We start from the raw sequence: 16634 nt of genomic DNA, 5'->3' as shown, positions 1-16634 counted from the left end.
TCAGCTTCGGATCCCATCATTCAGGGCCTTCTCTCCCTGGCCATGGTAAGTTTGTTGCTGCCCATTCCTCCCCCTTACCACCCAAACCTTCCTGTTCTGTTGTTTACTTCTTCAGGGTCACAATTCGCCCTGTCTTCCAAGGTGAAAACTGTATTAAAGAAGGAGCCAGGGCTTCCCTGGTGGCGCAGTGGTTGCGAGTCCGCCTGCTGATGCAGGGGACACGGGTTCGTGACCCGGTCCGGGAAGGTCCCACATGCCGCAGAGCGGCTAGGCCCGTGAGCCATGGCCGCTGAGCCTGCGCGTCCGGAGCCTGTGCTCCACAACGGGAGAGGCCACAGCAGTGAGAGGCCCGCGTACCGAAAAAAAAAAAAAAAAAAAAAGAAGGAGCCAGAAGAGATCTCCAGGATTTTTTCTCCCATCTCTGGTTATAGCATTCAACATTGACTTCCTAAAGTCTCTTTCCTTGTCTTTCTTTTATGAAAGCCAGAGGAATGATTCTAACCATGAGATTTTATTTATTTATTTATTTATTTATTTATTTATTTATGGCCACGCCCTTGCAGCTTGTGGGATCTCACTTCCTCAACCAGGGATTGAACCTGCGCCCTCAGCAGTGAAGGACTTCCCTGGTGGCACAGTGGTTAAGACTCCGTGCTCCCAATGCAGAGGACCTGGGTTTGATCCCTGGTCAGGGAACTAGATCCCACATGCATGCTGCAACTAAGAGTTCGCATGTCACAACTAAGGAGCCCACATGCTGCAACTAAGGAGCCTGGGAGCCGCAACTAAGGAGGCTGGGAGCCGCAACTAAGGAGGCTGCCTGCTGCAATGAAGACCCAGCACAACCAAATAAATAAATAAATAAATAAATATTTGAAAAAGAAAGAAACAAAAATGCAGAGTTCTAACCACTGGACCACCAGGTAAGTGCCTAGCCATGAGATTTTAAAGGCAGATATGAAGGAAGAGTGGTATCATAGCAAACTACAGAACCACTTTAGGTCGTCTTCACTCCTTGCCAATTACTCATCCCTACAGGCAGGAGATAGCAGTTTTTCCCCCAGCCCTCAGGTCCATGTGATTGAGTGTTAGCAATGTCGTACCCAGGAACTGATGTTTATATGGCCAGTGGTAATAAAATTACTATGAATACAAATTTGATGTGCCATATGCATATGACTTTGCTTGACATATGAATAACAGTTAAAACCAAATAAATGAAAATAATTTCATGGAGGTAGTAGGATTATGTCTTTGTTGCCCTGAGTTTAAAAAATGATTGTGTTTTCAAGTTGATGTTAATAATAATATTTTAAAATAAATATGTGACCACATACCTATAAAAGACTTTTAAAGGTGTTTAACATATTTTATACAGTTTTTAATATATGTGGTACTATGACAATATGGAAAAGATATCAGACAAGGGTTCAGAAGCCTGGTTTTAAAATCTTACTTCTGGAATTTTGTTCCAAACATGGACAAACTACTTACCTATTCTGGGATTTGGTTTCTATTTCTTTCAAATAATAACTACTCTATTTACCCTGAAGGGATTTTTGTAAGAATAACAATAGAATATTTGAATTTTAAAACTGAGATCTTAGAGATCCTCTAGTACAACATGCTCATGTTCCAGAGGAGGAAATTGAGGCCCAAAGACATTAATTGATTTGCTTATAAAATACATGATAGCAACTTTGGAACAAAATCATAAAGTTTATGCACATGTAAAACACTGTATTTCTTAACCTGATCAGAGAATGAGAAGTTGGAAGGGATGTTAGGGGTCCTAGTCAAGTATGAACATAATTGCAGTCGATTCTTGTGTAAAGTATTATCAAAAATGTAGTTACAGATCTACCTTTGCTCAGTATTCCTGCTTAGAAGCACCAGCCCTGAATTTAACTGCTTCTTTCCAGGTTAGATTGTTTACTATTACTTACTTACCCTCATGCATCAAGGTCTGTGCTATGTTGTAAGTACTTCTTGGCTGAATTTTTATAGTGGTAGTTTGCCTACTGAAGAAAATCCTGCCCCTGGCCAAAAGTTCTTAATGGAAATTTAGTGCTAAAAGCTGTCATACGCTACAGCAAGCTCAGCAGTACATTGACAAATAATGCTTGATAGACCAAAAAGTAGAAAGCTGTATCACAAAAGGCCAGCAGATCTTTTGTTGGAGTGAGGGCTATCAGTGTCATTTCAGGCTTAAGATCACACTGAAATCGACAGAGTGGAAGCTGTGCCCAACCCATGAGTTTTGTGACATGAGCTTTCCACATGTACACTCCAGTCTCCTCGATGGCTTCATCAACATTGAGCAAAGTCTGCTCCCAGGAACACTAGTTCTAAAAGATATTAGTGTGCATTCCTTTTTTTTTTAAGATATTATATTCCATTGTCAAATAAGCTTGGGAAACACCGCTTGAAATGCAGCCTACTAATACGCCTAATGACTCTTTAAGAAACGGCTATAAAATGTTAACATATAGTGTTTCTCAAACTTATTTAAGAATGCCTTTTTAAAGGAACAACTGTTAACATCTTGAGGAGTACAATCTATAGCAAGACCACAGAGCTACATGGGTATACGAGAGTCCCATTGTTTGGGTAATACTGTTCTACTATCATTGAATTTTGTAATCTCAGGGGTAAAAGGAATCTTAAAGGGAATCTATCATTTTCAGTTTCCCAAATGTATAGTGGTTGGAACCTAGAGTTGTATCAGATGGGTTTGAACAGTAAATTAAAGTGAGATATCACATAGCCAGTCAAATGGGTAACTACTGGTTTACTTCATCATTTTTACATACACCATTAATTACCAACAATTCTACTTCTAAGATTGCTTCATTTATTGGTGGGGAGAATTATTCCTTTATAGAAAGCCAAGAAGATGTAGTATGATGCATTATAGGATAAATATAAAGAGAAAGTATGTAAAATTCTCCATTCCTTCAACAGATATCTGATGAGTGTCTTCTGTGTGCCCAACAGTGACACCAAGTGTGTTGACAAAAGCTGAAGTAAGTTGGGAGTAGATAGATAAGGTAAGTGCCTAATAATGCTGGCTATCATTTCACAATGGGCAACATGCCAGTTATTTTGATTCTGTTTTGAATCTTCAGTACACCTCAGAGAGGGAGATATTATTCTCATTTTAAAGTGGGGAAACTTGGCTTCCCTGGTGGCCCAGTGGTTGAATCCGCCTGCCAATGCAGGGGACACGGGTTCAAGCCCTGCTCCAGAGCAACTAAGATCCCTCATGCCACGGAGCAGCTAAGCCCGTGTGCCACAATGCCTGTGCTCTAGAGCCCGCGACCCACAACTACTGAAGCCCGTGCACCTAGAGCCTGTGCTCCACAACAAGAGAAGCCACCGCAGTGAGAAGCCCACGCACCACAACGAAGAGTAGCCCCCGCTCACCGAAACTAGAGAAAGCCCGTGTAGCAATGAAGACCCAATGCAGCCAAAAATAAAAATAAATAAAATACTAATAAAATAAATTTTAAAAAAATTAAAAAAAAAATAAAGTGAGGAAACTGAGATATGAAGCAGTTTTCTCTAGGTCAAGCCTACTAAGTGGTGGAATTAGGATTTGAACACAAGTCTCCAGATTTGAAAGCTGTGTTCTTTCCATTAATACAGCTTCTTCTTTATTGTGACTTAAAATCTCAATTTGAGATTGAACAAAGTATAATAGTAGTTGAGAGGTGAAACATTTCCACCTGGTTAAAATTAAACTGGTTGTTCCTCAGAGTTCTGTCCTTGTCGTTTTCTCTCTTTATTTTTTCTGTTTCATTGTATTAGCTGTCCACTTCATGTAGAAACGTTTTGAATCTAGTGCTCTCGTTCTAACCCTCTTCTAAGCTGTAGTCCTCCATTCCTCCTTGGATGCTCTACTGTCACTTCAAATGTGATGTGTTTACAATTAAACTTATTATTTCCTCCTCCTAATTTAATTTGCTAGTCACTTGGGCTCAAAGTTTGTAGCCATCTTTGAATCCCTTGTAAAATTAATGGTTGGACTCAATGATACATAATATGCCTTCCAGCTCTAAAATTCTAGTGTTGTTATTCTTGTACCACATACTCAGTCAAAATGAATCACTTTCTCTGCTTTGGCCAAGAATAAATAATTTTGCGCTCAAATTATTTTCCAGAGTTATTTCAGTATCTTACAGAATATATCCTACTCATCCATTCTTATGCATTCTTCAAAGCCCATTTTAAATGCCATCTCTTTCTTTAAACCTTTCATGAGCCTCCCAAGTGGACTTCACAGCATTTGCTCTCTCCTTCAGGATCTAGAATATCTTTCTCAGTGTAGTTTATAGTACCCTACACACACACACACACACACACACACACACACACACACACACACACACACTCTCTCTCTTGTGGGATAAGGAGGGTGCCTAGAGGGATGCTTGGCAAGGGATGGAGCCTGAGCAGGGTGGAGAGGGCTTACAGACAGGGCATGGGCACAGGGTTTGGGAGCAGGGATAAGGAAAGAGAAGGAGGGGCTTGTGGTGGCTAATTTTGGGGTTTCAGAACCTTAGTGGGATAAGGGCAGCATCCTCCAAAGGGAGAGATGGCAGCAATGGGTGATTGCTTAAATATAGGAGAGGTGTTCAAACAAGTAAATATCTCAAAGATAATAGGATCCAGCATTCTCTCTGTAGGAGAAAGGAGTTACAAATGTGGAAGGGAGGAAACTAGAATAAACTGTGTGATGCTGGATTGGAGGTATTACTGTGAACATGTGGTTTTTCAACATACATAGTTAAATAAAGAAATCTAGCTATAAATGTGTATATGTGTGAGTATACATATATAGATGTACTGTATATGTGTATGAATGTACAAATATTCCTTAGCTACAAACCCTAAGACAGCCTGAGCAGTGATACCTCAATAGCAGTGAGCATGCCTCATGCTTCTAAATACCATTCTTGGGGACTTCCCTGGTGGCTCAGTGGTTAAGAATTAGCCTGCCAATTCAGGGGACATTGGTTCGAGCCCTGGTCCAGGAAGATCCCACGTGCTGCAGAGCAACAAAGCCCATGCACCACAACTACTGAGCCTGTGCTCTAGAGCCTGCGAGCCACAACTACTGACCCCGTGTGCCACAACTACCGAAGCCTGCGCACCTAGAGCCTGTGCTCTGCAACAAAAGAAGCCACCGCAATGAGAAGCCCGCGCACCGCAATGAAGAGTAGCCCCCGCTCGCCACAACTAGAGAAAGCCCGTGCGCAGCAATGAAGGCCCAACGCAGGCAAACATAAATAAATAAATAAATAAACTAACTAACTAAATACCATTCTCCACTAAAAGGAACCAGGACTCCAGGATAAATGGCTGCATCCAGGTGCCAGAAAGTAAAGGAGTACTCAAAGAATGATGGAGGTGTGTCAAAAGGGCACAGATAGTAAAATGTTAATGAATAATGTGGATGGTGGGATATATGTTATATAAAACTTTCAAATTTTCTGTATTTAAAAAATGTTTTACAATAATACATTGTGAAAGGATTTAAAACACACAAAGACACAGAAGCCAGCATGAATGGGTGAATCCCACTTACCAAACTTGGGACAATTTGAACTCCAAAATAAACAATGATAAATTATAACACATTTAATAAAATAGGAAACTCTGAATTCATACTGATAGAAATAAATTAATTGAAAGTTTGATGAGAAAAAAAAGAAAAGTACATAGTTTCAAAGAATTTCCCCCACAAAATACTTCCTAATTACAAAGAGGAAAAAAGTAACTCCTGGAGAAGCCTGGCAGACACGACCTTATTGAAATAAACACCTGTAATGAGACATTAAAATCATGTGCCACCTCACAGGATGCAATGAGAAGAACAGAGCATCACTTCTCTGAGAGTCCTGTCAATGATATCTACCCTGAATCTAATCATGAGTAAGCATCAGACAGATGCAAAGTGAAGGCCATTCTGTAGAATAATTGGCCAGGAATCTTCACAAGTATCAAGGATATGAAAGTCAAAGAAAGACCAAGGAAGTGTTCCAGATTGAAGGTGACTAAAGATACATGACAAGTAAGTACACTGCTTGATCCTGAACTGAATCCTTTCATCATAAAGAGCATTATTGGGACAACTGGCAAAACGTAATGTATCACATAAATATTTTGATTTTGATAGTTATATTGTGATTATGTAATAGAGGTGCTTATTAGCAGAACTACACACTAAAGTATTTAGGGACAATGTGGCATTGTGTCAGCAACTTAGATCACAAATGGTTCAGGAAAGAAAAGTGTTCTCTGTACTATACTTGCAACATTTCTGTAAGCTTGTGCTTGTTTCAAAATAAAAATTGAAAAATTACGTTCAGAATGCTGAGTATACTAGAAAAACGCACTTGACTTGGGGCCAAGAGGTTGTTAATCCCAGTTCCCCCAGTGACTGGGTGTGTGACCTTGAGCAAGCTGCTTTACGTCAGGCCCCAGAGTTTCGGGCGGTAGGACACAAGGCTCTCTAAGGCCCCTTCCCAGTCTAGCATTCCACCACCTACACCCACGGCACTCCCTGCCTGAATTTCTCCAGGCTCCAGTTGTGTCTTAGACTTCAGATGCCCCAAGGATTCTGGGTAGCGTCGAAAACAAACAAAAATGGGTGTGGCCAAGCTCTCCAGACTGCAAAAACGCTGCCCTGGCCTCAGTCTAGGCCGCAGTCTCCGCCATCGCCCTTTCGGAGGTGGAGCAGTCACGCCTGCCAGTGTGGGCGCTCGATAGCTCGGCGGCCGGCTGGCGGGGCCTCGGCGCGGTGCGGGGCGCGTTCCCAATCGCTGGCTCCCGCCGCACTCCGGGCTCTGAGCTTTCTGTCCCGCCCCGCGCGCGCTCCTCCTGCCCCGCTGCCTCGCCGTCGCTACTGCCTTCAAGTCCTAGCGCTGTGGATCCGATAACTTGGTGAGGCTGGGACGGTCGCTGAGTCGTGGTCGTGGCGGACCCCGGGGGCGAGCAGTCAGGAGTCCCCGCAGTGGAGGCGGCTCCCGGCGCGAGGGGGCGGTGTCCGTGCTGCCTGCCGGCTGGGAAGAACCACACACCAGGGCCTGCACTGTAAGTTGAGCGGCTTGAGGGTCCCCGGGGTGGTCGCGGCAGCGAAGCGGTGGAGGAAGCTGGGACCCCAGGAACAGGAACGGGACGAGGGATTAGGTGATCTGGCCGAAGGGGCCGGAGCCCGGCGAGGAGGGGCTGAAGTGCGGCGCGGGGACGGCAGAGTAGCCGTGCTCTCCGTCATTCCTCTTGCGCTCCGGGAAAGTGGTTTCTCCCGTGCACAACAGGTAGGCGTGGACTCTGGCCGCCGGCGGGAGCCCCCAGGCTTGCGGGGAAGGTCGGAAGGTCGGAGCCCGCTTCGCCGGCGCGCCGCTCCCCGGACCCGCCCTGGCGGCGCCCGCCGCGCCGGGGGTTGGCCGGGAGCGGGGCCCCAACCCGAGCTTCGGGAGAGGTTCTCCGAACGCCCGCGCGCAACCCTGGAGGCGCGTTTCCGGGAGCAGTGGAGAGTGGATATGGATAGTGCCTTCTCGCAAGGAAAGCAAGCCTTTGCCGGGGTAGCATTTGCTTTAGTACGAGGAAGCATTTTTTCTTACCCTACTTTCTGCCAGCACAGTGTCATTTCAAGGGATTATAAAGTCTTTGGAAACTTTATGAAGCGCTTTATGGTATTTACTAGTCACAGTAATGTATACCTCCGGCAAGTTAAGATGATTTTTGTAACTGTCAAGTCAGATAATAGGTGTCAGATGATTTGCGCTTCTTTATTAAAGGTCATAGTTATACACTGTTTTTATGTGCAGTCATTTATTCAACAAATATTCAGCATCTTTTATGTGCAGGCTCAGCGCCCTTAAGGAACTTAACAGCCTAGAGAAGACGTTAAAAGGGAAAAAAGGGGCCCGTAAGTACGGTTCAGAACTTTGTCAGAGAAAATACTCTGGCGAGATTATAGTGTAAGGAAAAAGTGTGCTTGGAGCTGGGCATTAGGTGGATGGGGAAAGGAGAATTGCCCTGTTTCGTTTTCAAACATTTTAGAAAGTATGTCTTTGAGAAAGTGGTTTTAGATCAGCATTGAAGCCGAGATTTGTCTTACATTTTAATACCATAGATTTTTTTCCCCTTTAATGAAATGGGTAAGCAGGCAAGGTTTATAACAAGAATAGTGACAGCTGGAAAAAGTACAGCTATTTTGTATAGATAGTTATAGTATTGGAAGATTCTTAAACTGACGGGAGACCTGAATTTTAGCTTAAGCTCCTACACTACTGTTAACGGATCTTTGTTAACTTTTCTCTTCGTTTCTTTTTGTTTATCATTGTATCTGACTTTAGAACATAAAATACATAATCCAAAGTATCTTAAAATTTTTAAAAATTGCTCTAATAATACGTTCTCTAAGGAAAAAAATTTAAGAATTTTCGTGTTTAAGCAATACACCTATCTTCCTTTCTTCCATTCAGCTTTATTTCAAAAAGGGGATTGAGAGAGTTGATAACCTTTATGAGCTTTTCTTAATTATCTTTTGAATAAAATAAAAGATTAAATTCTGGATTTGTTTAGGTCCCTTCATATTCTAAAAATCTTTTATTCTAAATCCTGATTAACCAGTTTAATGACATCAGCATTTTTTTAAAAAGGCTTTATTGACTCTTTGTTTCATTAATTATCCATAGTATAGTTGATGGGTTTGAACAGCCCCTTCGTGGGACCTTAGTCCTCTCACATAAAAGCATTTCTGCATTTTAAGGAGACTGCAGAAACTGTTATTAAACTTCATTTAAGAAATGAATTAACTGAGGCCTAAGGAATTAGTAGAGACTTGTTTATATCATTTAATTGAATCCTTTGTCTAGTTGTAGTGTTAAATTCTTTGGATTACACTAGGGGTCAGCAATTGACAGGCTGTGGGTCAAATCCAGCCTGCTGCCAGTTTTTATAGATAATGTTGTACTGGAACATAACCACACTCATCTATTTATGGCCGTTTATGTTTTGTTTATGAGTAGTTGTGATAGAGACTGTGTGGTCCACACAGCCTAAAGTATTTACTCTCTGGTCCTTCACAGGAAAAAATTGCTGACCCTGGACTAGAACTCTGTAAACTCTTAATCACTATATCTTTTGTGGGAGGAAGTAGGTTAAGTTCAGTTTTAATTCTTCATCTTTTTCATTATGTTAGGTGAACTACTGGATCCCATAAATGCTTCCACATTCTAGATGTGTAGTGATGGAAAAAGGTCATGCCTTTTCTGTTATATTTACCTAATAATTTTTAATTTCAGCAATTCTAGCCTTCTGGAAGGCTAGAGAAAGGGAAGGATTTTCATGTGTTTTCTAACAACTTTATAATTTCAGTTTTAATTTAGATCTGATGTGGAATTTTTTTTTCATTTAGTAAAGTCTCTTTTTAATATTTGTGTTTTTCACAAGTAACAGTAAGTTATTTTTACTCAGGCTTTTTTTTTTTTTTTTTTTTACCGTGAATCTAGTGACATTGATTAAAAGATCAGACAGAAAATTATTGACAGTGTAACTGTGAGCATGAAGTCAAACATATATATACAGTAAGACCAAAATTGGAAATTGGAACCCTCTAAACAGATACCCAACAGATTGAAACTGGAGCATGTATCCTGAATCATGTTAGGGATTTTCTTTTAGTGGTAACAACTTAAAATATAATTATTTCTAGAAAAGAAGCATAATATAGCCATATTAAAGTATTTTGTTAGTGTTACCTGCCTACGAAATTAGAGCTAATTATGTGACAGGAAAGAAGGAAAACTTGTATGAGGTGATATTTAAATATTTAAAGCAGAGTATATACTTTTGCTAATCTTAAAACCGTGGTATGGTTCTAACTTCACTAAAATATTTTATATATATACTTCTTTGTACTTATTTTCTAGATTATGCTTCTCTATGGATATACAACAGCATCTGTCTATATTCTTTTCTCTTGTGCTTGTAGATTTCTGTATGTTGAATATATGCATGTTTTTGTATATATATTCAAAATAATACCTCACTTGTTCAATACATTTTTTATGTAAGTAAAATTATCAGAAAATTGAAATTACCCATTGAAATGCACAAAAATTTTTTAAAGATATTTTGGGAGGAAATCTGCAAAGCAAAAAAAAAAAAAGAAAAGAAAAGTATATACAGGTACAAAATCCCTTAAACTTACAGAGTCCAGAAGGCTTTTTTCTTAACTCATTTAGCAGCAAAACATCACCAGAGCTGATAGAAGCTATTTATAGTCATTATTTATCCCACCTTTATGTGAATGTTTATCTTTTGCTGCAGAAATATCAGTGAGTTTGATTATGGAGTGCTGCCCCAGAGCAACTAGGGATTAGAGGTAATAGATGGTATGTTCAGTGTATTACTTGGGTGGGCTATGATGGTGGCAGTCAGAAAGCAGAGGAATAATGGAGTTGTTCCAGGGAGCTGCACTTGCAACGTTAAGAGCCTACTTAGGCATCTGGCAGGGAGTAGGAAGCAGTGTCTGCTAAAAAACAAGAACCCTCAGGTAGGGCTCCAAGAGAGTCAGAACTGTAGCTAAATTATAGACTAGGCATTTCATAAGATATGTTGTAAATTAGAAGTGGGAACCGTGAGGAAAAGCCAAGATGTCAGACCATAGTGTGCATTAAGAGTGAATCTGTGAATGCTAACCAGCGTGCAAGAGCCATGAATAGTTAGAAGGGGAAAAAGGAGGGGATTCTATGGCAGGTGGACTCTAATGGCTAACTAGGAAGTCCTAGGTGGCAGATTTCATGAGCAGCAAATACAGTGATATTTTGGAAAATTGAGCAAGGATTCCTGGTCTCTGATGAGCTGGGGGAATAATGGCATCTTGTGCACTTTGCTCTTGAACTAAGTATTCCCATATTGCCTGCTTTTTAAAATATCTGTATTAAATAGTATTTTGGTCACTTCCATCAGTGTTACCTGCCTGCTCTGACTTCTTCCTGCTCTCAATGAGTTTGCTTCCTCACTTTTAATATGGTGCTCTACTCCACCCTAACTAGAATCTAGATAACTGGATTATTAGTCATGTCTAAACTAAACTAAGAATAAACTGGCCTTGAGAGACAAGAAACTTATGTCAGTAAACTTCATGATCTTTGAAACAATTAATTGCTGTATATCTTCTTTTTTTTTTTTTTAACTATTTTTTGTTTTTTATTGTACTTCTTGTTCTGGGTTCTTAATTAGGCACCAAGTAGTGAGATTGCTTAGATAGTGACTTTCAAATTGAGTGTGGTAGGAGATATTAGAGTAAAATTTCTCTTTTAAAATTTGCCTTCTGGAATTCCAAAGTGTCCAGAGTGAAAGCTTTCTTCCCAGGGGGAGGTGGAAGAGTTGGTTTGTGGAATGAAGAGTGATAAAAATTGTCAAGAATAGCCAGAGACTAACCTAACACTGTTAGTACTTATTGATTTACTGTCTAGATGGAAAGGGCCCTCTGGAAGTTGATGTCTCTGGTAGACCTCACACTTTATCAAAAAGCCTAAAAGTATTGGAGACCTAAGAGGAGAGTGAAGTGATAAGAAAGAACAAAGTTATAAAGATTAGATGCTTCAGTGGGCGTGGCAGTAACTGTCAGTAATAGCAGTGATTAGAGACTATAATGAAGAGAATGTAGAAAGTAGTTGAAGGAACATGGACATTGAAACTAGACAGATGTAGGCGTTAATCTTTCTTCCACTTAAATAGCATCTTCATCTTGGACAAATTGCTTAACTCATTATCCTCATCTGTAAAATGACGATGATAATATCTGAGTTTCAGTGTTATGAAGATTAAATGAGATAGTGAATTAAAAGTTTCTAGTAAGTAAATCCTCAAGAAATGTTAGTTCCTTTTCCTATCATTGCCTTATTAGAGTTGGTTCCTGCTGCTCAGTTCCCCTCTCCCTCCACCCATACTTCCTTTTACCCTTCAAGGTTTTCTCTTTTGTAATCTGCAAGGAGAATTCCCAGGGCTGGACATCAAATGGGGCCCCTATTGGCAATCTCCTTCATCGAATCCAGCTTCTGCCATTCTTCTCGTCCCTAATGGTAATCTGCAGCACTTTGGAAAAACAAGAAAGGAAGGCAAAGGAAACTGCATCCCTACTTCTGGCCCTTTCTTACCCCAACTTATAAATTTCTGTATAACTCCTGTTTCTTTCCTATTCCATCCTAGCTTCTCTGTCCTATTGGATGTGCTCCCCATCAGTTTTTGGGGTTGAGCGTATCTGCCTTTCCTATTGACTTGTATTATGCAGTGTTGAGAAGCAGCTTTCTTGCCATTTCTACCAAGTTTGCAGGAAATATTGTTTGAATCTTGGTACACTGAATGTATTTTCATTATATAGTAAAACAAGGTATTAGTGCTGTGCCTGGGGCATGGTGCAAGTTAGACTTTTGTCATATGACTTAAGAAAACATGGATTAAGTTTATTTTATGGGACTTGTATTCAGAATCCAAAAATCAAATTTTAAAATTTATGGTGCAACAAGCCATTTTTAGCTTGTTAAAAGTATGAATAACACAGATTTTTATGTGAACTGATAAATCTTAAATATACTAGGTTAATTAAAACTATTTTTTTCTTTACTCATATTCCAGGAGTAGTAAAGAAAAGATTCTGTTTATATTTAGAATCTGAATGTTAGATAATTTGATCCAAAATATTAATCAGAAATGGCTACTTTTTAAATAAATTTATTATTTTTTAAAATTTTATTTATTTATTTTTGGCTGCGTTGGGTCTTCATTGCTGCGTGTGGGCTTTCTCTAGTTGTGGCGAGCGGGGGCTGCTCTTTGTTGTGTGCGCGGGCTTCTCATTGCAGTGGCTTCTCTTGTTGCGGAGCATGGGCTCTAGGCACACAGGCTTCAGTAGTTTTGGCACATGGACTCTAGAGCGCAAGCGCAGTAGTTGTGGCGCACGGGCTTAGTTGCTCTGCAGCATGTGGGATCTTCCCGGACCAGGGCTCAAACCCATGTCCCCTGTGTTGGCAGGTGGATTCTTCACCACTGCACCACCAGGGAAGTCCCAGAAATGGCTACTTTTAAGTAGAAGTGTGACATTGACTTGTTACATATTCTTCTACTTCTTAAAAAATCCTATCACAGTATAAGTGAAAGGGAATTTTAAATTTTTTGACTTACAGTAGTCTTTAATGATAAGTACTTAAAGATTGTGTACTATAGAACACTGAGTTCACAGGATTCCCAGCTGGGAAAAAAAAGAAAAAGGTAAAGGTGGGGCAAAGGTTCATACTTAAAAGATGTTAAGAAACATCAAGTGCCATATATATATTGGGTGGGCCAAAAGATTCGTTCAGTTTTTTCTGTAAGATGGCTCTAGTAGCACTTAGTTGTCTTTAACTTCATTTGAAACAATTTTGTTAGATTATATGTGACAGCTGTCATATCTGCATGCATTTAAAAAAAGACTTACCAGGAATCCAGATTGGAAAAGAAGAAGTAAAACTGTCACTGTTTGCAGATGACATGATACTATACATAGAAAATCCTAAAGATACCACCAGAAAACTACTAGAACTAACCAATGAATTTGATAAGGTTGCAGGATGCAAAATTAATGCACAGAAATCTCTGGCATTCCTATACACCAACAACGAAAAATCAAAGAGAGAAATTAAGGAAACACTCCCATTTACCATTGCAACAGAAAGAATAAAATACCGAGGAGTAAACTTGCCGAAGGAGGCGAAAGACTTGTACTCAGAAAACTATAAAACACTGATGAAAGGAATCAAAGATGACATAAATGGAGAAATATACCATGTTCTTGGATTGGAAGAATCAATATTGTGAAGATGACTATACTACCTAAAGCAGTCTGCAGATTCAGTGCAATCAACATCAAACTACCAATGGCATTCTTCACAGAATTAGAACAAAAAATTTTACAATTCGTATGGAAACACAAAAGACCCCAAATAGCCAAAGCACAATCTTGAGAAAGAAAAATGGAGTTGGAGAAATCAGGCTCCTTGACTTCAAACTATACCAAAAAGCTACAGTAATCAAGACAGTATTGTACTGGCACAGAAACAGAAATATAGATCAGTGGTACAGGATAGAATACCCAGGGATAAACCCACGCACACATGGGTATCTAATTTACGACAAAGGAGGCAAGAACATACAATGGAGAAAAGACAGCCTCTTCAATAAGTGATGCTGGGAAAAACGGACAGCTACATGTTAAAGAATGAAATTAGAACACTACCTAACACCATACACAAAAGTAAACTCCAGATGGATTAAAGACTTAAAGTAAGACCAAATGCTATAAAACTCTTAGAGGAAAACATAGGAAAAACACTCTTTGACATAAACCACAGCAAGATCTTTTTTGACCCACCTCCTAGAGTAACGGAAATAAAAACAAAAGCAAATGGGACTTAATTAAACTTAAAAGCTTCTGCACAGCAAAGGAAACCATAAACAAGACAAAAAGACAACCCTCAGAATGGGAGAAAATATTTGCAAATGAAACAATAAGGGATTAATCTCCAAAATATACAAACAGTTTATGGAGCTCAATATCAAAAAAACAAACAATCTAGTTAAAAAATGGGTGGAAGACCTAAATAGACATTTCACCAAGGAAGACATACAGACGGGCAAGAGGCACATGAAAGGATGCTCAACCTACTAATCATTAGAGAAATGCAAATCAAAACCACGATGAAGTATCACCTCAGATGGGTCAGAATGGCCATCATCAAAAAATCTACAAAGAGTAAATGCTGGATAGGGTGTGAAGAATAGAGAACCCTCTTGCACTGTTGGTGGGAATGTAAACTGATACAGAGAAATGCAAATCAAAACTACAATGAGGTATCACCTCACACTGGTCAAATGGCCATTATCAAAAAATATAGAAACAGTAAATGCTGGAAAGGGTGTGGTGAAAAGGGAACCCTCCTGCACTGTTGGTAGGAATGTAAATTGTTACAACCACTATGGAAAACAGTATGGATGGTCTTTAAAAAGCTAAAAATAGAACTACCACATGACCCAGCAATCCCACTACTGGGCATATACCCTGAGAAAACCGTAATTCAAAAAGAGTTATGTACCGCAGTGTTCATTGCAGCACTATTTACAATAGCCAGGACATGGAAGCAACCTAAATGTCCACTGACAGATGAATGGATAAAGAAGATGTGGCACATATATACAATGGAATATTACTCAGCCATGAAGAGAAACGCAATTGAGTTATTTGTAGTGAGGTGGATGGACCTAGAGTCTGTTATACAGAGTGAAGTAAGTCAGAAAGAGAAAAGCAAATACCATATGCTAACGCATATATGTGGAATCTTAAAAAAATGGTACTGATGAACCTAGTTGCAGGCCAGGAATAAAGATGTAGACATAGAGAATGGACTTGAGGACATGGGGTGAGAGGGGGAAGCTGGGGAGAAGTGAGAGTAGCATCGACATATATACACCACCAAATGTAAAATAGTTAGCTAGTGGGAAGCAGCAGCATAGAACAGGGAGATTAGCTGGGTGCTTTTCCATGACCTAGAGGGGTGGGATACAGAGGATCAGAGGGGGACTCAAAAGGGAGGGGATATGGGGACGTATGTGTGCATATGGCTGATTCACTTTGTTGTACAACAGAAACTAACGGTATTGTGAAGCAATTATACTCCAATAAAGATCTATTTAAAAATATAATAAAATAATAAAAGACAATAAAATTGGTGAATTTTTGTGTAGCCATTTTAATATTGAAGATGGAAGAAAAACAGCAACATTTTTTGCATATTATGCTTTATTATTTCAAGAAAGGTAAAAACACAACTGAAACAAAAAAAGATTTGTGCAGTGTGTGGAGAAGGTGCTGTGACTGATTGAACATGTCAGAAGTGGTTTGCGAAGTTTCATGCTGGACATTTCTTGCTGGATGATGCTCCACAGTTGGGTAAACCAGTTGAAGTTGCTATAATGATCAAATCGAGACATTAATTGAGAACCATCAACCTTATACGAGGCGGGAGATAGCTGCCATACTCAAAATATCCAAATCAAGCGTTGAAAATCATTTGCACCATCTTGGTTATGTGAATCACTTTGATGTTTGGGTTCCACATAATTTAAGCCAAAAATACCTTCTTGACCATATTTCCACATGCGATTCTCTGCTGAAATGTAATGAAAACGTTCCGTTTTTAAAACAAATTGTGATGGGAGATGAAAAGTGGATACTGTACAACAATGTGGAACAGAAGAGATCGTGGCGCAAGCAAAGTGAACCACTACCAACCACACCAATGGCTGGTCTTCATCCAAAGAAGGTGATGTGTATATGGTGGGATTGGAAGGGAGTGCTCTATTATGAGCTCCTTCTGTAAAACTAAACGATTAATTCTAACAAGTACTGCTCCCAATTAGACCACCTGAAAGCGGCACTCAACAGAAAGCATTCGGAATTAGTCAACAGAAAACACATCATCGTCCATCAGGATAACGCAAGACCGCATGTTTCTTTGATGACCAGGCAAAAACTGTACAGCTTGGCTGGGAAGTTCTGATTCATCTGCCGTATTCACCAGATA

At 39.9% G+C, this 16634-nt stretch overlaps 1 protein-coding gene across 4 annotated transcripts in view; it reads left to right on the top strand.

Annotated features, from left to right (window-relative positions):
* Nucleotides 1-3032: 3032 nt before the first annotated feature.
* The window catches only part of HEATR5A (HEAT repeat containing 5A), a 115151-nt gene continuing 101549 nt past the window's right edge, over nucleotides 3033-16634 (top strand). Inside the window, exon 1 of one of the 4 annotated variants that reach the window (XM_028495673.2) lies at nucleotides 3033-3050. The gene's annotated coding sequence lies outside the window, so the exon portion shown is untranslated. Of the gene's footprint in view, nucleotides 3051-6909; nucleotides 7099-16634 lie in introns of those variants that run through there. The other 3 variants (XM_028495674.2, XM_028495672.2, XM_007113362.4) reach the window with 3 other exon arrangements.

The sequence above is a fragment of the Physeter macrocephalus genome, chromosome 11, assembly GCF_002837175.3.
Source record: "Physeter macrocephalus isolate SW-GA chromosome 11, ASM283717v5, whole genome shotgun sequence".
In the NCBI taxonomy this organism is placed as follows: Eukaryota; Metazoa; Chordata; class Mammalia; order Artiodactyla; family Physeteridae; genus Physeter; species Physeter macrocephalus.
The sequence above is the reverse complement of the archived record's forward strand: the minus strand, read 5'-3'. Positions and strand labels throughout refer to the sequence as shown.